The sequence below is a fragment of the Gossypium hirsutum genome, chromosome A06 (assembly GCF_007990345.1).
Source record: "Gossypium hirsutum isolate 1008001.06 chromosome A06, Gossypium_hirsutum_v2.1, whole genome shotgun sequence".
NCBI lineage: Eukaryota > Viridiplantae > Streptophyta > Magnoliopsida > Malvales > Malvaceae > Gossypium > Gossypium hirsutum.
In genome coordinates this window covers 41,351,790-41,376,505 of record NC_053429.1, presented here as the reverse complement: position 1 = coordinate 41,376,505, position 24,716 = coordinate 41,351,790, and the positions used below count along the sequence as shown (strand labels likewise).

At 35.8% G+C, this 24,716-nt stretch overlaps 1 non-coding gene across 1 annotated transcript; it reads left to right on the top strand.

The window, feature by feature from the left end:
- Nucleotides 1-11,145: 11,145 nt before the first annotated feature.
- Nucleotides 11,146-11,252, top strand: LOC121231404 (small nucleolar RNA R71). Its single transcript, XR_005929462.1, has one exon. It is a non-coding gene; the product is annotated as a small nucleolar RNA R71 (small nucleolar RNA).
- The last annotated feature ends 13,464 nt before the right edge of the window (nucleotides 11,253-24,716 follow it).

The following is a 24,716-nucleotide window of genomic DNA, read 5'->3' as shown; positions in this document are numbered from 1 at the left end:
GTCAAATAGCTCATTTTTGTTTATACGGGCGTGCGTATCAGCTGTCTGTGACACATGGCTAGGTGACACAGCTGTGTGTCCCCTGTAGCTTTCAAAGGTTGCAAGCCATGCTGCTACACGGCCTAACACACGGGCTTGTGAGACTACTTCGAAAGGTACATGGCTTAGCACACGGGTGTGTGGCCCAAGTTAGTGAGTTACACGGGCATGGACACAGGCTGGGACACGACCATGTATCCTTATTTCGAATACCCACACGACCTGAGACACGGGCGTGTCATTGCCCGTGTGACCATGCAGCTTTGAATTTTTTTAATGTTTTTCAAAAAAATTAAGTTTTCGATTTAGTCCCGACTTGTTTCCAATGCGTATTTAGGGCTTGGAGAGCTCATATAAGGGACAATATATATGATGTTGATTAGTTTTGATGTGATTATTATTTTGTGAAATGTTTGAAATTTATGTCCATATTATTTGTAATCTCCGGTAATGCTCCGTAACCCTATTTTGGCTACAAATTCGGGTTAGGTATGTTACATTTATTGGTATCAGAGTTACGGTTTAGTCAATTCTCAAACTGAACGTAGCATGTACGAGTCTAGTTATACATGCCATTATATAACCTGTGATAGTGTGATATTTCCTGACCATTTTAAAAACATGTTTTTATATAGCAATGACATCCAACCAAGCTGATTTCGATGAAGTTGATAGCAACATTCAAGCCTCCGTTCACAGAGTATCTTTGAGTAGTACCAGGCCTGTATCTGAGAGTCGGGGAGGAAAGACTAAGAAAGCCTTCTTCAAAATGATGAATGAATTGTTCATTGAGTTTGTATGGATGAACCCGGCTACTCAACAACCTCCACCCTCTCCTGTTCCTGTTATTCCTCAAGGTTTGGAATCAGTTCGAGTTAGTAAGCCTCTTATTGATAACATATGTAAGTACGGGGCTGAAAAATTCTGAGCTACAGCCAAGGGTGATCTCGAGAGAGCTAAATTCTGGTTAGAGGATGCGATCAGGGTTATTGATGAGCTATCCTATACACCGGCTAAATGTGTTAAATGTGCGGTATCGTTATTAAAAGATTCAGCGTATCAGTGGTAGAACACATTGATTTTAGTTGTGCCAAGAGAGTGGATCACCTAGGCATTTTTCCAAATCAAGTTCCAAAAGAAATATATCAATCAGAGGTTTTTGGATCAAAAACATAAAGAATTTATGGAGCTCATACAGGGCCATATGACTGTATCAGAATACGAGCAGGAATTTTTTAGATTAAGCAAATATGCTCGGGAGTGAATTCTGACTGAGACTGCTATGTGTGAGAGATTTGGATATGGGTTAAACGAAGACATAAAGCTTCTATTTGGAATTCTTGAGTTGAAATAATTCGTTGAATTGGTTGATCGGGCACATAAAGCTAAAGAATTAAGTAAAGAGAAAAGACACATTGAATTTGAAGCTAGAGATTCAAGAAAGTCCTATCAATCAGTATCAAAGATACCAAAAGAACATCACAACCATTCTACTTCTTCTGTGGGATATTCTAGTAGAGACAGAGATACCTGATGCTCTAGTCAAAGCCTTAGGCTATATCTGTAGCAAGTGTGGGTAGTGTTAGAGATGTCAGACCCGAGTGTAAGCACTATAACTGACCACATTATGGTGAGTGTCGAGTGAAGAACGAATCGTGTTTTAGGTGTGGTTCCTTAGACCACTATCTTAGAGATTGTCCAGAGAAATCTAAGAAAGAGAAAGTTTAGACTACAAGGCCGAGCAACACAGCTGTGAGAGGTAGATCACATCATAATCCCGAAAATGTGACTGGTAGCCGTGATGTGAAAAAAAATTCTACTATGAGATCTGAGGCACGAGCACCAGAGGGCTTATGCTATTCGTACACGCGAGGATGCTTTTGCGCCAGTTGCTATTACTGGTGCTTTCTCTATTTATGATACTAATGTTACTGCTTTGATTGATTTGAGATCAACCCATTCATATGTTTGCACGAATTTAGTATCTAGTAAAAATTTACCTGTTGAGTCTACTGAATTCATGGTTAAAGTATCGAACCCTCTAGGTCAGTATGTGCTAGTTGATAAAGTTTGCAAGAATTTTCCTCTGAGGCACGGGGTTACAGTTTTCCGGCTAATTTGATGTTACTACTGTTTGATGAATTTGATGTGATTCTGGGTGTGAATTGGCTAACTCTGCATGATGCTATTGTAAACTGTAGACGAAAGCTAATCATATTAAAATGTCAAAATGGTGACGCGCTTCGTATTGAATCAGATAACAGTGGGTTGCCTATTATTATATCAGCTATGTCAATGCAGAAATATGTGAGAAAAGGTTGCAATGCTTACCTTGCTTATGTATTGGATACTAAAGTGTCTGAATCAAAGCTTGAATCAGTGCCAGTGGTTTGTGAGTATCTCGATATGTTTCTAGAGGAGTTACCTGTATTACCGCCGGTCAAAGAGGTTGAGTTCACTAAAGAACTTGTACCGGGAACACCATTGATATTGATATCACCTTACAGAATGGCTTCTACCAAGTTAAAAGAGTTGAAAGCACAGCTGCAAGAGTTGACAGATAGAGGTTTTGCTCGACATAGTTTTTCACATTAGGGTGCACCATTCTATTTGTTAAGGAAAAAGAAAGATCGATGAAATTATTTATTGACTACCGTCAACTCAACAAGGTTACAATCAAGAATAAATACCCACTGCCTCGTATTGATGATTTATTTGATTAGTTGAAAGGTGCTACAATATTCTCGAAGGTTGATCTTCATTCTGGTTATTATCAGCTATAAGTGAAAGATTCAAATATGTCAAAAACTGCATTCAAAACCTTGCACGGACACTATGAATTTCTTGGGATGTTGTTTGGTTTAACTAGTACACCTGCATTATTTATGGATTTGATGAACAGAATCTTCAGACCTTATCTAAATAGATTTGTTGTGGTATTTATTAATGACATTCTAATCTATTCTCGAGATGAGTTTGAACATGCCGAGAACTTGAGGATTGTATTGCAAACCCTGCGAGATAAACAATTGTTTGCCAAATTTAGCAAATGTGAGTTCTGGTTACTAGAAGTCAATTTTCTGGGATATATAGTATCGACTGAATGCATCAGAGTTGATCTGAGTAAAGTTTCAGCAGTTGTTGATTGGAAACCACCAAAAAATGTATCTGAAGTAAGAAGTTTTCTTGCATTAGTTGGTTATTATCGAAGATTTGTTAGAGGGTTCTCAATGATAGCTACATCAATGACGCGGCTATTACAAAAAGATGTAAAGTTTGAATGGTCTAAAAAATGTCAGCAAAGTTTTAATCAGTTGAAAGCATTATTGACTGAAGCACCAATTTTGGTTCAGCCTGAATCGGGTAAAAAAAATTTTATTTTTAGCGCATCTTTAAATGGTTTAGGCTTTGTTTTGATGCAGGAAGGCAAAGTAATAGTTTATGCTTCTAGGAAGTTAAATTTGTATGAAAAGAACTATTTGACTCATGACCTAGAGTTGGCAGCTATTGTGTTTGCATTGAAAATTCGGCGACACCATTTGTTTGGTGAAAAATGTCACATATATACTGATCAAAAGAGTTTAAGTATTTAATGTCGTAGAAAGATCTTAATCTGAGACAGTGCAAGTGGCTCGAACTGTTGAAAGATTATGAATTGATCATTGATTATCATCCGAGAAAGGAACAAGTAGTTGCTGATGCTTTGAGTAGAAAATCCTTGTTTGCTATGCGAGTGATGAGTACACGACTGACATTATCTGATAATGGCTCGATCTTAGCCGAGTTAAAAGCTAGACCGATGTTTTAACGCTAGATTTGTGAAGCTCAAAATTGTGATAGTGAGTACGAGCTAAATGGTTACAGTGTGAGTCAACTTCTGATTTAGATTTTCATATAGGACCCAGTGATTGTTTACTGTTCAGAGATAGAGTTTGTATACCAAAGAACCCAGAGCTTATATAGAAAATTTTACATGAAGCTCATAATGGTAGTTTTTCTGTTCATCCAGGAAGTAATAAAATGTAAAATGATTTGACACAGATGTATTGGTAGCTGGGAATGAAACATGAGATTTCTGATTTTATGTAAAGATGTTTGATATGTCAACAAGTTAAAGCTGAGCATCAGGTACCTTCAGGACTATTACAGCCAGTGATGGTACCAAAGTGGAAATGGGATTGGGTTACTATGGACTTTGTAATGGGATTACCCCTATCTTCGAGAAAGAAAGATGCCATTTGGGTTATTATTGACCGTTTGACGAAGACTGCACATTTTATTCCAGTACGTACAGACTACTCCCTTTACAGATTAGCTGAGTTATATGTTTAAGAGATTGTCAAATTACACGGTGTGCCAGTCTCCATTATTTCAGATAGAGATCCGCGGTTTACATCATGATTTTGGAGAAGGTTACCGGAAACTTTAGGTACAAGGTTGCATTTTAGCACTGCATTTCACCCTCAGACTGATGGCCAATCCGAACGTGTGATTCAGATTCTTGAAGATATGCTTCATTGTTGCGTATTAGAGTTCGAAGCCAACTGGAGAAATATTTACCATTTGTCAAATTTACGTATAATAACAGTTTTCAATCGAGCATAAAAATGGCACTGTTTGAGGCTCTATATGGTCGTAAATGACGAACTTTGTTATACTAGATCGAGCTTAGTGAGAAAAAGATTCACGGGGGTTGATTTGTTCTGTGAAACTGAAGAAAAAGTGAAAGTAATTTGAGATAGCTTGAAAGCAGCTTCAGATCGTCAGAAATCATATGCAGATCTTAAATGTAAAGATATAGAATTCCAAGTTGACGACATAGTATTCTTGAAAGTATTTTCATGGAAGAAAGTCCGCGATTTATCGGGTCGTATGAGATTACTAAAAGAATCACATCTGTTGCGTACCGGTTAGCTTTATTGCCAGAACTAGAAAAGATTCATAATATCTTTCATGTGTCTATGTTACGACGGTATTGATTTCACCCTCAACATGTAATTTCCCTGACGGATGTCTAGATTCAGCCTGATATGTTGTGCAGTGAAGAACCGATTAGAATTCTGTCACGAGAGGTGATAGAATTGAGAAACAAGAACATAACTTTAGTAAAATTTCTCAGGCAATGACATAGAATAGAAGAACCCACCAGGGAACCCTATGAATCTATGAGAAAGCATTAAGTCCAAACCTCTTTTCTGGTAAGATTTTTAGGGACTAAAATCCCTTTTGGGGGAGAGTTGTAACAACCCGTTTTCAATGAAATAGGAATAGTGGCTTTGGGACCACAATTCCAAAGTCAAAAAATTTATTTTATTATTTTATGGTCTATATCATGATAGTATTATCGTATAAAAATTTCGTTAAGAAATTTTACCATTTACATGCTTAATTTGATAAAAAGGACTAAATCACGTAAAGGGCAAAAGTTGTGTTCTAATAGCTAAAGGTATTAAATAGCAGTAGAAATTTAAAGTGGAAGTCCTTATATGGTAATTAGACCATTTATGAGTTAGTGGAAGATATTGGCTTGACAATTTTGTAATTATTAAAGTTAATAAAGGTTAATTAGTAAATAAGTAATTATATGTTAATATTAAATAAAACCAAATTAATTATCACTTTGTATCATCTCTTTCAATCGATTTTTGTAAGTGAAGAAGCCATCTTTGAAGACTTAGTTTTGGCAAGCTTACTGTGTCCAATTAGGTATGCATTTTTGTTCCGTTTTTAATGATATCTATGTTTTCGGGATCGTTGTAACTTAATCTAGCTAGCTGGGGACTAATTTGTGAAACTGTTTAACTATTAGGGTTTTACCATTGATGAATATATATGATTTTTGAAATTTGATGATAGAAAATGAATGGTTGTTAATAAACAACTTTTATAATGGAATTTTAGATGAAATTATCAATTAGGGGCTAAATTGAAAAATAAAAAATATTGTGTGGTGAAATTCTGGATTTATGAAATATATGGGCTGCTACTAATATGAATAAAAATCAGCTAGGGTTGGGTAAGGGTTAAATTGCATGAATTTCATTTTTCGAGCCTAAGAACTAAATTGCAAATAAATTAAAAGTACTAGGGCAAAATGGTAATTTTGCTAAGAAATGTTTTGGACTAGTTTGAAAGAAAAATATGTTAAATTGGGTTAAATTTATCTGTATAAATCCAGTTAGACCTCGTACAGAGTTAGATCGGGGCAAAGAGAAAATCTCGAATTAATCGCATCAATATCTACGTATACTCGTCGAGGTAAGTTCCTATAATTAAATTGAGTATTTATATATTTTAATTGAATTATATGTGTGTGATTTGTATAATTGTCATATATAAATACCGATCGTATATTAGACGACGTACAATGATTACCGCGTCCCATTTGAACCTTAGGAATTCGTAGGATACAAATGACATGTCATTAGGCATTATTGATTCTCAGCTCATATGAGCTTATCGATTGCAGCTCGTGAGAGCCTACCGATTCTCAGCTCGTATGAGCTTATCGATTTATAGCTCGTGAGAGCATACTGATCCATAGCTCGTATGAGCATACATGTACAGGAATTGACGAATTACAGTTTAACACACTATGTGCGAGCTACCCCGAGTATCCAACAATATTTAAAATGGTTCAACGGGCAATGTTCTGTTACGAGATGATATGTGTTCTATATGAACTATTACAGATATATACATGAAATACATGGAAATGATATTACATGATATATTGAAACATGAAATGGATGATTCATGTATATGAAACTTTCTTAGTGGATATGTTCATCCATGTTTATTGGCTATTTATGTGTTTTACATGGCCAACATGTTGGTGAAAATGTGCTTAGGCATTTGGCCAAATTGAGTTGGGATATGCTATGTTTACTTACCTAATTTGTGACTAAATGGTAAGTTAAATTCTATGTTATACGAACTTACTAAGCTTAAATGCTTACTCGGTGTATTTTTCGTGTTTTTAGTGAATCGGAAGCTTGTTCGGGTTGAAAGCTTGTCGAAGCTATACCACATTATCCATCAGCTCACTCAGTACTTTCGGTTGGTTTAAGTTTGGTTATAATGGCATTTATAGGTTATTTTATTTAATGTTGGCCTATATGCTTTGTTGATAATTTTGCCATTTGTTTGGCTAGTGTTTTGGCAGTTTGATGATAGTACAAGTCTAGTATATGGTATGTAAATATTTTCTCTTTAATGCTTGATATGTGGTTTGAATTGTGGTTAAATTATGGAAAATGAAATAGTTGTTGAATGTGCACATTAGATATGTCATATAGTTTATTGTGAATTGGTGCTTTTTTGTGGAAGGCATATATGTATATTAATGGTAGTTTAGAATGGTATAATTTGTACCAATTAGGAAGTTTTGGTAAGTAAGCTAAGTGGCATGAAATTATGCAAATTGCTTGGAAGGTTGTTGGCTTATTTGGTCAAATTATGTACATAATTATACATGTTATGAATTATCATTTGGGGTGCCTATGGGCATATTGGTTGTATGTGAATATACCATATGTTTAAGTCTTGATTATACTTGTTTTGGATGCCTTTATATGGCTTCTTTATAAGCACAATGTTGGATATAGGTTGATGCCAAATTGGGTGAGACAAATGGCTTGTAAAAGAGCCTATTTTGTCCACACGGGCATGTGTCTCAGCCGTCTGTGACACAGTCATGTGTCCCCTGTAGCTTTTAAAGGGTTACAAGTCAAGCTGTTACACAGCCTAGCACACGGCCTGGCACACGGGTGTGTCGCTTGGCCATGTGGCCCAAGTTAGTAAGTTACACGGGCGGGGACACAGCCATGTGTCCTTATTTTGAATGCCCACATGGCTTGAGACATAGGTGCGTCATTGACTGTGTGAGTCACACGGCCTGGACACAAGACCGTGTGAGTCACACAGCCTGGAGACACGACCATGTGACCCCTACAGCTTTGAAAGTTTTCAATGTTTTTCTAAAAATTTTTTTGAGTTTTTGATTTAGTCCGGGCTTGTTTCTAATGCGTATTTAGGGCCTCGAGGCTCGTATAAGGGATAATATATATGATGTTGATTGGTTTTGATGTGATTATTATTATGTTATGAAATATTTGAAATTTCTGTTTGTCTTGTTTGTAATCTTCAGTAATGCTCTGTAACCCTATTCCAGCAAAGGATTCAGGTTAAAGGTGTTACAAATCCTTATTAAATCTGCTATAAAAACCCGTATGGCCTAAGAAACTATGAATACCCTTGATACTAGTAGGAGGCGAAAATTTTTCTATTACCTCAATTTTTGCTTTGTCAACTTCAATCCCTTGCTACGATACTTTATGCCCAGAACAATGCCTTCATGAACCATGAAATTAGATTTTTCCCAATTCAATACAAGATTTGTTTCTTCACAGCGGCAAAGAAGCAATTCCAAATTTTTCAAACAGCCCTCAAATTTATTGCCAAAGATAGAGATACCATCCATAAAGACTTCAAGAAATTTTTCTACCATGTCAAAGAATACTGCCATTATACAACGTTGAAATGTTGATAGGGCATTACATAACCCCAATGGCATCCTTCTAAAATCAAATATACCATATGCACAAGTGAAAGTCGTCTTCTCTTTGTCATAGCAATTGGATTATACCTTGAATATCCATCTAAGACAAAGTAGAATGCCTTCCCAGCTAATCTGGCCAACATTTGATCAATAAATGGTAAGGGAAAGCGGTCCTTCCTAGTGGCATTATTGAGCTTGCGATAATCCATGCACACTCTTCATCCTGTGACAATGCGAGTTGGTATGATCTCATTGTTATCATTGATGACCACTGTGACTCATCTTTTCTTGGGCACACATTGTAAACGACTCGCCCAAGAACTATTAGAGATAGGATAGATAATACCAACATCGAGCCACTTGATAATCTCCTTTTTGAAAACTTCCTTCATGATGGGATTCAATCTTCTCTGCTGTTCAATAGAGTTACCATGGCAATCTTCTAATAAAATTTTATGCCCGCATAGAGTAGGGCTGATTCCCTTAATGTCAGAAATTGTCCATCCTAATGCCTTCTTAGATCATCAGAGAACTTCCAACAACTTAGTCTCTTGATTGGGTGTCAACTCCACAGAAATAACTACCAGCAAGGTGTTGTTGTCTCCCAAGTATGCATATTTTAAATACAATGGAAAGGTTTCAATTCTAGTGTAGGAGGTTCCTCTGTAGATGTTTTAGGAGAATGTAAAGTGCAAGCCCGTAAATCTAAGGACTCAAACTTTCTCCCTATTCTGTCCACAATCCATTTTGCCTCTATGCGTTCACTGAATTCTTAAAAAGTTTTTGTTTCATTTAGCTCTAGTGAATCTGTATCACTATCAGAATTTTTATGAAAAAATTTTGCAAACTCTTCCTACACTTTTGTTTCTATTAAACCAATGGCGTTGAACTCTTCATTTTTATCAGCACATTGCATGGCATCGAATACATTAAAGGTGATTTGCTAGTCACTCATCCTCATTGTTAGTTCACCTTTTTGCACATTAATCAAAGTTCTGCCTGTAGCAAGAAAAGGTCTTCTAAGAATAATCGGCACACCTTTATCAGCTTTACATTCTAAAATAATGAAATCAGTAAGAAAAATAAATTAATCTACTCTTACCAGCGTGTCTTCAATTTTACCTTTTGCATGTGCGTAGGATTGATCAACTAGCTGTAACGTGATCGTAGTAGTTCTTACTTTCCCGATTCATAGCTTTCTAAAGATAGACATAGGCATTAAATTGATGCTCACTCCTAAATCACACAATGCCTTACCAACATAGTGATTTCCAATTGAACATGGGATAGTAAAACACCCTAGGTCCTTCAACTTTGGAGGCAATTTATTCTTCAACACCGCCGTGCACCCATTAGTGAGAGAAATAGTTTCAAATTCTCCTAATCGTCACTTCTTTGACGGTATATCTTTCATGAATTTCACATAATTAGGCATTTTCTTCAAAGCTTCTACTAATAGTATGTTAATGTGGAGTTGTTTCAGGACGTCTAGAAATCTTTTAAATTGGAAATCTTGTTTACAATTGTGAATTTGTTGAGGAAAAGGTGCAAATGGTCGTCCTTCAAATTGTTGATATTGTTTTCTTGTAGCATTTTTACTGGCAACACAATATGATTCTTCTAAAACAATCTTTTGTTTAGCCTTTTCAGTTGCAGTGTGTTATTTAACTTGTTTTGAATTCATTCCATGGTTAATATCTAAGTTATCGTCTTCTACAGCTGCATCTTTAACAATTTCATTCAGCTGAGTTCCACTTCTGAGAGTGATTTCCTTACAATGCTATTTCCCTTGTAATCTTGAATTCTCAGTATCACTTAGCAGAGCTCCTAGTGGTCTTGAATTTGAAGCATTTGCGATCTGCCCCACTTGATTCTCAAGAGCTTGAAGAGATGTGGCTTGACTCTGTATCATGACATCATTCTTGACCATATATTCTTTCAGAAAGGATTCAATAGATGATGATGATGATGAAGCTAATGCTTGACTTTGATGGATATTTTGCCTTGGTGTGGGTTAATTATAACCAAGCGGTGCCCTCTTGGCATTCTGTCTAACAACATTGTTTGAATTCCTATCACCTTGATTATTCCAACCAAAGTTTGGATGTTGCTGGCACCCTGGATTGTAGGTGTTAGAATAGGGATTTTTATTTCGGTTGAAATTACCCATGTAGTACGCAGACGCTGGGTTTGATAGGCATTCATCAAATACATTATCTTTACCAAAATAAACACAAGATAGCTCGATTGATTTCATCTCCTGGACTGTAGCTGGCCTCTTCCTTGTTTTGATCATATTAACTAAGGAGGATACTTGGGATGTCAATGAAGTGATTGTATCAAGCTCAATGGTGTCCGCTGCTCTCTTGCTAGTCCTAACTCGCATGGTAGGATATTGATAATCATTGTTGGCAATCCATTCCAAAATCTCATATGCTTTATTATAGGAATTATTCAACAAAGTACCATTGGCAAAAACATCGACTACCATCCTTGTATATGCATTCAACCCATTATAAAACCTCTCAATTTGTGTCCAGTGCTAGAACCCATGCATAGGACATTTTCTAAGAAGTTCCTTAAATCTTTCCCAGGCTTCACAAAGCATTTCATTCTCTGATTGTCGAAAGGATGTGATGTCATTTCTGAGCTTGGAATTCATGTTTGGCAAATTATATCGTAGCAAAAACCTTTAGCACAAGTCATTCCATGAGCCACTTTTCCCAATCGCAAAGCATTAAGCCATGCTCCTTTATGATCTCTCAAGCAATATAGGAACAATTTAAGCCACAAGGCATCTTTAGGAACACTTTGTTGTCTAAACAAGTCACAGACCTCTAGAAAAGGTCTTCAATTTATTCTTGGATCTTTAGTGGGCAACCCCCTGAATTTTCCAACTGTTTGCAACATTCGGAACATTACTGGTTTTAGCTCAAAATGCTGAGCTTGTATGTGTGGTCTTACTGTCCCTGGATTCAGGTCATCCAAAATTGGAACTACAAGCTCTTGAAATGGTCTATCTCAGTCATCTATCACATGATGAATAGGAAAATTGACATCTCAACGATTTGGATTCAATGGATCATTCGAGCCAGGATCATTTTCTTCCATAGCTATATTACGTAATTCTCTTCTCCTCCTTTGCAAAGTTTTTTCAATTTCTGGGTCAAAAGGATACTCATCTTTAACAAGAGTGCTTCTACTCATGCACTAATGGAAAAACTATAAAAATTAAATACAACTAAGTTAGCTAAAACTAATACAACAAAAGAGAATAACAAAACCAAATTTCACCAATTGCAAATCCCTAAAAACGGCGCCAAAAACTTATCGCTTGTAAATAGAATGTGCGAATTGTCCAAGTATAAACGTCGAACAAATAATAAAGTGATGAGTGAGATTGTCTCCACAGGGATTAGATAGGTAGAATTTGGTTGAGTTATTAGAGTTAAGCTGGATTATGCTAAAGCAAAATAATAGTGAGAATGTAGTGACAAAATAAGAGAATAATGATGTATAAAATGTACAAAACAAAAGAATAATGCCACTACAAAGTAAGTACAGAAAAGAAGCTTAAGGAACTGTAATGTTGATTAGGACGACTGAGATTACTGATGCATCTACCCTTTTTAACTATTAATGTCACAGCGAAGTCTTGAACATTCTACTGCTTAATAGGTTTCTACAACAATCTACTTCTTTCGTGTGCAAAACCTTAGGTTATCTCCCCCTAAGAAACTATATGTCTATAGACTTGAGTTTGGCTACCCCTAATATTTTCTACCTTCTTACATATGAAGCAAGGCTCTATGTCTAGAGGTTGCTGCAAATAAACAATTTATTTTTCACTCATATTATCTAATGTTTATCCAATTAATGTAACCCTGTCAACATTAAGTTATCTTTAATAACCTGCCACATATTCATCAATACACAGCCATTATAAAGTGTGAAATACCATTGAATAAAATAGTAGAATAATTCCAACTTAAATTGTGAAAAATAATAGAAATTAAAGGATTCAGTAAAGTAATCCCAAGTCTAAGAGATTTGGATCATATTTGAGTAAATCAAGTTCAAGTTTAATACAATAACCAACATCATTTTTTTAACAATTAATTTCTAAAGGAAATGTGATAAGAATTAAAGGAGAAAATTCGAGATGATGGCTTTCACCTATCAACTCTCAACAACAGGAACACAATGCTTTGCTTCTTCTTTAGCCACTTTCTTTTATGATCCTTCCCCACTTTGTCAAAAGTTGTTCCTCTTTTTTCTATAAAAATTTCCCTTTTATTAGGGTTCCCCCTTTGGCTTTTATAGGTTTGACCTTGTAAGGTAAGTCTATTAGCCTATAATCTTTTCTTTTTTTCAAGTGGATTTTTCTGGTACAAGTATAGCTGGGACTAAGTACAGTACGCATTAAGTGATTACTAGGCATTTTCCAGGTATTGCCATAGTATTTGTATTGGCAAAGTACCCAAAAGTTTTCACGACAAACCTTCAATCCTTTACCCATTTTCTTACACTCTGCACCAGTCAATCAACCACCAAGCAGGTCCTTCCCACAGGCAATTAAAAGCAACATGTAATAGCACTTAAACACAATCCAAACTTTTAGTGCAATGCTCTAAAAATATCAATGCAATATCCTAAAATGCAACTAAAATCACTTAAGTATAGGCAATTAATTAAGTCTAAGGGCATGAACTATAACTCTTTTCAAGAGTTATCAGCATAGGAGGGGGCGGAGGTTGTTGAGCCATTGGATTTGTTTTCCTAAAAGTTGTGAACCATTCAAACATAATATGGAAGATGGCTTCCCAAGCCTCACTTCCTCTACACACAAAAATGGGCTTGCTACGGATATCCCATCTACGGAGGCTTGATCATTGCTCTCCACTTTATCGAAATCAGCTCGGTTGGATGAAATCTTTAATCTAAAAGAGAAACATAATCAATTTGAGTCAAGAGATATCACGCTATTACAGGCTATAAAATGACATGTATTTCTATACTTTAGACATGCTATGTTAAGCCTGAGAACTGACTAAATTGTAACTCTGATCTACTAAATGTAAAACCCTAACCTGTCTTTGTCACTAGATTAGGGTTTTAGAGTATTAGAATACAAATCGAATAAATTAACATCACATAGAAACAATTAACCCATTTTAAAATATTAACATTCCATTCCAACATTTATTCGAAGCATAAATACCTTTGTGGACCTTAAATCGAGCCTATGGGGCCTTAAAAATTAGTTTGGGAATAATCAGGGACCAATTTTTAAAAAACTAAAAATTCTAGAAAAATTTGAAAATTTTGGAAACAAGGATCACATGTCTACGTGACCAAGCCGTATGAGATAGCCCAAGTCGTGTGGCCAATAGTTTACAATTCGAAATATGGGTCACACGGCCATGTCGCAAGCCATGTGCCAGACTGTGTGCATTCGAAGTAAGGTCACATGGCTGTGTCGCCAAGCTGTGTCACTCTTTGAGACCATGTGGACCAACCTGCACCTAAAATCAATAGGAAACATGACCATGTAAGGAGGCCGTGTATGGCACATGGCCTGTGACACCCCTAATTTGACCCTAGTCGGAAAGCGGTTTCGGGACCGCTAAACCGAGTAACCAAATTATTTGAACATGATATTTATTGTCTAAAATAAATGTGTGAAAATTTTAAGCTTCGATTTAGTAAATTTCATGTGAATTTAGTCAATAGGGCTTATGTGTGACATTTTTGAAATGTGATAGATCAAAACATAATGACCTATTAGTGCATGTTGAAAAAGGGGGGACTTGCATGTCAATTTCCCCCCCCATCTAGTAGTGGCCGGCCATGACATTAGGATGGACAAAGGGTGATGGGCAAAACATGTCATAGACATGTTGTGTTGGTGCATCATGGGAGGAAACAATAAAATAAAGAGCATGGGCAATAAAATATTAGTGTTAGTAGGATGAGAAACAAAAAAAAAAAAGAAAGGATATGTGTGATTGTCCCCCCCCTTGCCGTGAGTTGAAGGAAAGAAAAACAAAAAAAAAGTGTTCAACCTTTGGTTCATCCTTGGCCGAAAATTTTAAGGAGGAAGGAAGAAGAAAGATTGAAGAGGTTCGGCCATGCATGTAACTAGGCTAAGGTATGTTTGATGATGTTCCATGAGATGCATGCATGTTTTAGTTGTTAGCTTGAGTTCTACCTAGCCCATGGTCTAAATCTTGCTATGTGATGGAAATGACACTCGGCCATGGATGCATCATTCTTGCTTGGTGTTGATGTTGTGTTGGTGAGATATCAAGTTATTTTTGTGACCAAGTTGAGATTTGAATTTTTGGAATGAGTAAGACTTTCGGTTATGTTGTTTTGTATGAGTAATGGATTGTTGAGTTCATGCTATTATGAATAAAATTGATTAAGAGAGGCTTGAGATAATTAAATATGCATGTTGGTGGTAAGATGAGCATTCGGTTTTTATCATGGAAGCATAGGAAGCTTGTTAAAGTTGAATTTTAGAAAAGTTAAATGTGTGTGTGCTTGTGCTAGTGCCGAATGTGCCTAGGGTGATTTAGCATTGAGTTTGGTGTTATATGAATTGAGTTTTATGGTTTTGGATTTTTAAGTGTTGTTAAATACTTTGAATAATATATATATGTGGCTTTGAAATGTGAAACTCGGCCAAGTGGTTATAAGCATGATTTTAGAGATTCAATGATATTCGGCCGATTTGAATAATTCATGGCACCCCAAGCAAATTAGTTTTAGATGTTAATAAATATTGAAATTATTTAAAAGCATATTACCGAATGTGATTTTAGTCAATGATTCGGTTATGAGTGCTGATTTGTTTTATAAGTAGCCGAATGTGTATATGTATACTATGAGGTGGTTTAGCTTAAAGAAAATTAAGGTGCTCGGAAGGTGATCGTCGTGGATAGTTTAAGTAATGAAATTTAATTTCTGTTATGTAAAGTGATGACATTGCTGTTTGCAAATTTGAAGTTAAAAATTGTTGATTGAGCATCAAGAGCTTATGGAAACAAAGTCGGATCGTGGAAAAAGGGAAATTGGTCGAATAGTCAGAATTGACGTACATTAGCGATCGAGGTAAGTTTTAAGTATTAAAGCCTATAATGTGATTGAGTATGATATGTTAAGCACATATTAAAAGAATCATAACTCTATTGTAAATTTTTATGCATATAGCCTAATGGCTATTATGAAGTATAGGTAAGTTATTGATATGATATGTTGCCAAATGGATATGATATTATGAAGTGCTAAAAGGATATGTCAGAAGAGTAAAATTGTGATAAACCTGCTCAGGACAGCAGCAGTAACATGAATTTAGAAAATCACCATAAATTGTTGGAGTTGAATGGGAGGCTGAATAAATTATGAAATTAAAGCTTAATGAGTCTAGTTTCTTATAAAAGAAACCGTGTAAGAAAATTTATTTCCGATAATGAGATATTTAAAGTTGTGTGAGACAGTGCAGAATGACACTGTAATCCTCTGTTCCGTTTTTAGAAAATCATTATAAATTGTAAAAAATGGTTATAAGATAAAATTTATATGCTTAGACTCCTTAATAAGTCTAGTTTCAAATGAAATCAAATACAACACATTTTGAATTCTGTAAAATGAGAAATCTGATTCGTAGTGAAGAGTGGTCAGATTAGTCAAACAGTGAAACAGGGGAAACTTTAAGAAAAATCTGGTATTGATTGGCCAAACCTAAAATTCTGGAAATTTTATGGATGGAAGATATACGAGTCTATATTCAGGAAAAATTAACGGAAAGTGATTTGGAGTTTTGTAGCTCCAGTTATAAATGATTTAGTGACTATTGCTCAGGAAAAACAGCTTGTGCTGAATTTGAGATTGTGTTGTAAACCTTGATAAACTTGTTCTAGTTGCTCATAAGCTATTGATTAAACCCATACGTGAATTCTAAATTGTGATATTGGAAAATGATAGATGTAGATTCAGCCAAGACAGTGTATATATGTGATAAGGCCTAATGGCCGATGTGATGAATGTGAAAGTGTATATGTGTGATAAGGCCTAATGGCCGATGTGATGAATGTGAAAGTGTATATGTGTGATAAGGCCTAATGGCCGATGTGATGAATGTGAAAGTGTATATATGTGATAAGGCCTAATAGCCGATGTGATGAATGTGAAAGTGTATATGTGTGATAAGGCCTAATAGCCGATGTGATGAATGTGAAAGTGTATATATGTAATAAGGCCTAATGGCCGATGTGATGAATGTGAAAGTGTATATATATGTGATAAGACCTAATGGCCGATGTGATGAATGTGAAAGTGTATATATGTGACAGGGCCGAGTGGCCAACGTGATGGATGTGAAAGTGCATAAATGTGATAAGTCCCGAAGGGCATTTGTGTCAGTACTATATCCGGGTTAAAACCCCGCAGGCTTTATGCGAGAATATTATCACTGATTAATGTCCGTAAGCTTTGTGCTCGTACTATATCCGAGCTCTAAAGACCCGATGACTACGTGTGGGAATTTTGTCCGGGTAAGACCCGATAACTTCGTGTGGAGATTATGTTCGGGTAAGACTTTGTAATAAGAATTGCTTATAAATATATTCAATGCGAAAGGTTAAACAGGTATGTACTCCAAGTTTATATGTGAGCTTGATTTGCACTAAATCATAAGGTAGTTATGTGATGCATACGAGAGCAATCTATGAGACTATTCCTATGATTATGTGACATCGGATCAGTGTGAGAGGCGATGTGAAATCATACGATATATCTATGTCACATGAGCTCACTTTTATGTGAAAGTTTATCTGCATATTGTATATGATGAGATGTGCATATTCGGTAAAGGGATGGTATGCCCGAAGGAAGAGTGAAATAAAAATACGAACAACTATGTTATAATTTGATTGTTATCTGTTGACACTGCTTAAAACTTACTAAGCATTGTAATGCTTACTCCGTTTACTCTGTTTCCTCTGTTTTATAGATCTCATTGCGAAGCTACAGGCTCGGGGATCGTCAGCAACTAGTCACACTATCACTATCCACTGTTTGGTACTGCTATGTTTCGAATTATCTTATGGCATGTATAAAATAGACTAGTGGCGGAAGAATATTTTGGTTAATGTATATAGCCATGCGAAAATGGCTTATATATGTTTGAGCATAATGTTATAATCATTTGGTATGGAATGGTTAATCACTATCATAATTTGTGCTATTTATGCTAAAAAGGGCTAGTTGAATCATGGAAACTATGAAATAGGTAAAGTCTACCTTAAAGGCAGATGCTGGCAGCAGCAGTGATGTAGATTTGGAAAATCACTAAAACTAGTAGGATTGGAATTAAATAATTCATAAATTATGTAAACGAACCTTGATGAATCTATTTTCATAGGAAAGTAACGAAACGATCAGATGGACAGTATGTTAAGAGATATTCAGGTTATCGTGAGACAGGGCCAGAACGGTTTCTGGATTCCCTGTTCTGACTTTGGAAATTAATTATAAATTAACCAGAGATAATTAGGAGTCATGCCATATATGTATAGATTCCTCTCTAAGTCTAGTTTCTATAGAAACAAACGGCATCAGTATTGAAGCTCTGTGCAGGGAGATATCCAAGTCGTAATGCGCAAAGGTCAGTGTAGTCGATCCCTGTAACATGGGAGATTTTGACTAATAAACTGTACTAATTGGCCCGACCAAAAATTATATAAAAAATATGTAGATGGACATATGAGTCTAGTTTCAGGGAAAAATTACGGAACTGATTTTCGAGTTGTGAAACTCAAGATATGATTTTTAAGGTGACAGTGTTGCAGTTAGCCAACTGCCTGGAAAATTTTAAAATGGACTGCGATAGTAAGCGAATTTGGTCTGTGAACCCCTCGTGTCCGACTCCGGCAACGGTCTCGGGTACGGGGTGTTACAATTTTATTGGTATCAGAGCTACGGTTTAGTCGATTCTAGGACTAACGTAGCACGCGTGAGTCTATTTATACATGCCATAAAGTGATAAAATGATAGTGTGATGATTTTTGGCTATTAAAATGTGTTTGCTGTATTGTAATGAATCTTGATCCCGATCGAGCTGTAGCAAGCTTCTGACTATGAGAATTTGCGATATAACTTCATTTAGATATGCCTAAATTATTAAGTTGATCAGGTACGTATCATGTACTCGTATTTGAATTTCGATTTGGATTGAATTATAAGGGTATAAGTGATGCAATTTTGAAGGAGTGTTATGACTATAAATGTGATTTTTGTATGTGGCTATGGAACTGGAAGTTGAATGGTCGATAAGCATGTTGTGTTTGTATTCAAGTAATGTAAATGATATACTAATGTGTATTGCTATATGTGTATATGTATGTAGAGACGAAATTGTCGAATGTAAAAAGGCAGTGAAGCGTATAGAGTGGTTGGTTTTCAGCACTAAGTGTGCGGGCAATAAGTGTTCACGGTTGTGAGATTGGCACTAAGTGTGCGGGCAATAAGTGTTCACGGTTGTGAGATTGGCACTAAGTGTGCGGGCTTGAAATGCATGGCACTAAGTGTGCGAGTTTAAAGTACATGGCACTAAGTGTGCGTGGTTGATTATTAAGCACATGTGTGCGAACCCACTATATATATATATTTTCTATCAATTATTTATATTAAGGGTGCGACCTTACCAAGTCGATTTCGGACAGCGGAAAGGGGTAAGTTCTTGAGTAATAGAGCTTAAATTATGATTTGATTAGATCATGTTTTAAGCAAATCAAAATCATGCTCTTTGTGTGTGGCTATTGAGCCGAAATTGCAAGAATGATAAGTGTCTTGTGTTTGAGTTTTGCTAATGAAAATGAAATACGAATGTGTCATGAGTTATTGTTAAATGTGCATGGTTATTCGAATGATGTCCGGGCTAAGTCCCGAAGGCTTTGTGCTAAGTGACCATATCCGGACTAAGATCCGAAGGCATTGGTGCGAGTTACTAAATCCGGGCTAAGTCCCGAAGAGCATTCATGCTAGTGATGTATCCGGGCTAAGTCCCGAAGAGCATTCGTGCTAGTGATATATCCGTGCTAAATCCTGAAGAGCAATCATGCTGGTGACGTGTATTCGGGCCTTCGTGCCTAGTAGGCTTCGTGCCGGTAATTTGAGCAAAGTTTAAGTATTCATTACTATACGAATTCAAATTTAAATGAGATGATATGTTTAAAAGTGTACATACATGATGTTTATAGACTTGGTTAAGTCATATCAATGTGTATTAATGAATGAATAAGAGCACTATGTATGTGAATAATTAGAGGCACTGTGTGTGTGCGAATTCCTTTAACCGAGCACTATGAGTGCGAGATCGGTCAATGGGCACTAAGTGTGTGAAGTGGAATTCATGTAAGACCTCGTTTGGGACGAAGGCATTGGTTTGAGATAGTGTGTAAGACCATGTCTGGGACATGGCATCGGCTCGATATGTGAGAATATGTAAGACCATATCTAGGATATGGCATTGTAAGAGCTATATGTGCTATTGCTGAATGGACACTATTTTGTTAATCTTGTTCAAGAAATTATTTTGATTAAGTTTCGACATTCGAAGGTTTGAAAGAATTTTTGATGAATGTTGATAATTTTGGATATACGAGTTATGCGCTAGAATAAATCTCATGCCAGTGTATTATATTAGGCTTTGTGCCTATTCGACTGTATACGGGTAACGTTAACTATGATTGAATGTGCTAAATGAACTAAATGTTCAGGTACGTGGAAGTTGACTTTTCTTTTGGAAATGAGTTAAGTTGAATATTGAGATGTGATAAAGTTATAAAGGATATTTATTGGGATGTTTGAGTATATGTGTACTTTCGGTTAGGTTACAGCTTATTCATGAATGAAAATGTGGGTTGATGATGTGAATTATACATGTTAATATGTGCTTAATATGTGTTTGAAATGCATTTGTGAATTAAGTTAAGTGATTATTGCTTATGAAATCAAGAAAATGAGATATTTGTGCATACCTGTAGAAATGTTTATGTATTTGTTTTAAGATAAGAAAATGATTTTATAGATCGATGCGAAATCAATAATGAATTACAATTGCCATCGATGAGCTAATGTTTATATGAATATAATTCAATAAGAGGACGTTATCCTAAACTATGCATCGGTGGAAATTTTCGGGGACGAAAATCCCTAAAGGGGGAGAGTTGTGACACCCCTAATTTGACCCTAGTCGGAAAGCGGTTTCGGGACCGCTAAACCGAGTAACCAAATTATTTGAACATGATATTTATTGTCTAAAATAAATGTGTGAAAATTTTAAGCTTCGATTTAGTAAATTTCATGTGAATTTAGTCAATAGGGCTTATGTGTGACATTTTTGAAATGTGATAGATCAAAACATAATGACCTATTAGTGCATGTTGAAAAAGGGGGGACTTGCATGTCAATTTCCCCCCCCCATCTAGTAGTGGCCGGCCATGACATTAGGATGGACAAAGGGTGATGGGCAAAACATGTCATAGACATGTTGTGTTGGTGCATCATGGGAGGAAACAATAAAATAAAGAGCATGGGCAATAAAATATTAGTGTTAGTAGGATGAGAAACAAAAAAAAAAGAAAGGATATGTGTGATTGTCCCCCCCCCTTGCCGTGAGTTGAAGGAAAGAAAAACAAAAAAAAAGTGTTCATCCTTTGGTTCATCCTTGGCCGAAAATTTTAAGGAGGAAGGAAGAAGAAAGATTGAAGAGGTTCGGCCATGCATGTAACTAGGCTAAGGTATGTTTGATGATGTTCCATGAGATGCATGCATGTTTTAGTTGTTAGCTTGAGTTCTACCTAGCCCATGGTCTAAATCTTGCTATGTGATGGAAATGACACTCGGCCATGGTTGCATCATTCTTGCTTGGTGTTGATGTTGTGTTGGTGAGATATCAAGTTATTTTTGTGACCAAGTTGAGATTTGAATTTTTGGAATGAGTAAGACTTTCGGTTATGTTGTTTTGTATGAGTAATGGATTGTTGAGTTCATGCTATTATGAATAAAATTGATTAAGAGAGGCTTGAGATAATTAAATATGCATGTTGGTGGTAAGATGAGCATTCGGTTTTTATCATGGAAGCATAGGAAGCTTGTTAAAGTTGAATTTTAGAAAAGTTAAATGTGTGTGTGCTTGTGCTAGTGCCGAATGTGCCTAGGGTGATTTAGCATTGAGTTTGGTGTTATATGAATTGAGTTTTATGGTTTTGGATTTTTAAGTGTTGTTAAATACTTTGAATAATATATATATGTGGCTTTGAAATGTGAAACTCGGCCAAGTGGTTATAAGCATGATTTTAGAGATTCAATGATATTCGGCCGATTTGAATAATTCATGGCACCCCAAGCAAATTAGTTTTAGATGTTAATAAATATTGAAATTATTTAAAAGCATATTACCGAATGTGATTTTAGTCAATGATTCGGTTATGAGTGCTGATTTGTTTTATAAGTAGCCGAATGTGTATATGTATACTATGAGGTGGTTTAGCTTAAAGAAATTAAGGTGCTCGGAAGGTGATCGTCGTGGATAGTTTAAGTAATGAAATTTAATTTCTGTTATGTAAAGTGATGACATTGCTGTTTGCAAATTTGAAGTTAAAAATTGTTGATTGAGCATCAAGAGCTTATGGAAACAAAGTCGGATCGTGGAAAAAGGGAAATTGGTCGAATAGTCGGAATTGACGTACATTAGCGATCGAGGTAAGTTTTAAGTATTAAAGCCTATAATGTGATTGAGTATGATATGTTAAGCACATATTAAAAGAATCATAACTCTATTGTAAATTTTTATGCATATAGCCTAATGGCTATTATGAAGTATAGGTAAGTTATTGATATGATATGTTGCCAAATGGATATGATATTATGAAGTGCTAAAAGGATATGTCAGAAGAGTAAAATTGTGATAAACCTGCTCAGGACAGCAGCAGTAACATGAATTTAGAAAATCACCATAAATTGTTGGAGTTGAATGGGAGGCTGAATAAATTATGAAATTAAAGCTTAATGAGTCTAGTTTCTTATAAAAGAAACCGTGTAAGAAAATTTATTTCCGATAATGAGATATTTAAAGTTGTGTGAGACAGTGCAGAATGACACTGTAATCCTCTGTTCCGTTTTTAGAAAATCATTATAAATTGTAAAAAAATGGTTATAAGATAAAATTTATATGCTTAGACTCCTTAATAAGTCTAGTTTCAAATGAAATCAAATACAACACATTTTGAATTCTGTAAAATGAGAAATCTGATTCGTAGTGAAGAGTGGTCAGATTAGTCAAACAGTGAAACAGGGGAAACTTTAAGAAAAATCTGGTATTGATTGGCCAAACCTAAAATTCTGGAAATTTTATGGATGGAAGATATACGAGTCTATATTCAGGAAAAATTAACGGAAAGTGATTTGGAGTTTTGTAGCTCCAGTTATAAATGATTTAGTGACTATTGCTCAGGAAAAACAGCTTGTGCTGAATTTGAGATTGTGTTGTAAACCTTGATAAACTTGTTCTAGTTGCTCATAAGCTATTGATTAAACCCATACGTGAATTCTAAATTGTGATATTGGAAAATGATAGATGTAGATTCAGCCAAGACAGTGTATATATGTGATAAGGCCTAATGGCCGATGTGATGAATGTGAAAGTGTATATGTGTGATAAGGCCTAATGGCCGATGTGATGAATGTGAAAGTGTATATGTGTGATAAGGCCTAATGGCCGATGTGATGAATGTGAAAGTGTATATATGTGATAAGGCCTAATGGCCGATGTGATGAATGTGAAAGTGTATATGTGTGATAAGGCCTAATAGCCGATGTGATGAATGTGAAAGTGTATATATGTAATAAGGCCTAATGGACGATGTGATGAATGTGAAAGTGTATATATCTGTGATAAGGCGTAATGGCCGATGTGATGAATGTGAAAGTGTATATATGTGACAGGGCCGAGTGTCCAACGTGATGGATGTGAAAGTGCATAAATGTGATAAGTCCCGAAGGGCATTTGTGTCAGTACTATATCCGGGTTAAAACCCCGCAGGCTTTATGCGAGAATATTATCACTGATTAATGTCCGTAAGCTTTGTGCTCGTACTATATCCGAGCTCTAAAGACCCGATGACTACGTGTGGGAATTTTGTCCCGGTAAGACCCGATAACTTCGTGTGGAGATTATGTCCGGGTAAGACTTGTAATAATAATTGCTTATAAATATATTCAATGCGAAAGGTTAAACAGGTATGTACTCCAAGTTTATATGTGAGCTTGATTTGCACTAAATCATAAGGTAGTTATGTAATGCATACGAGAGCAATCTATGAGACTATTCCTATGATTATGTGACATCGGATCAGTGTGAGAGGCGATGTGAAATCATACGATATATCTATGTCACATGAGCTCACTTTTATGTGAAAGTTTATCTGCATATTGTATATGATGAGATGTGCATATTCGGTAAAGGGATGGTATGCCCGAAGGAAGAGTGAAATAAAAATACGAACAACTATGTTATAATTTGATTGTTATCTGTTGACACTGCTTAAAACTTACTAAGCATTGTAATGCTTACTCCGTTTACTCTGTTTCCTCTGTTTTATAGATCTCATTGCGAAGCTACAGGCTCGGGGATCGTCAGCAACTAGTCACACTATCACTATCCACTGTTTGGTACTGCTATGTTTCGGATTATCTTATGGCATGTATAAAATAGACTAGTGGCGGAAGAATATTTTGGTTAATGTATATAGCCATGCGAAAATGGCTTATATATGTTTGAGCATAATGTTATAATCATTTGGCATGGAATGGTTAATCACTATCATAATTTGTGCTATTTATGCTAAAAGGGCTAGTTGAACCATGGAAACTATGAAATAGGTAAAGTCTACCTTAAAGGCAGATGCTGGCAGCAGCAGTGATGTAGATTTGGAAAATCACTAAAAATAGTAGGATTGGAATTAAATAATTAATAAATTATGTAAACGAACCAATCATATGGACAGTATGTTAAGAGATATTCAGGTTCTCGTGAGACAGGGCCAGAACG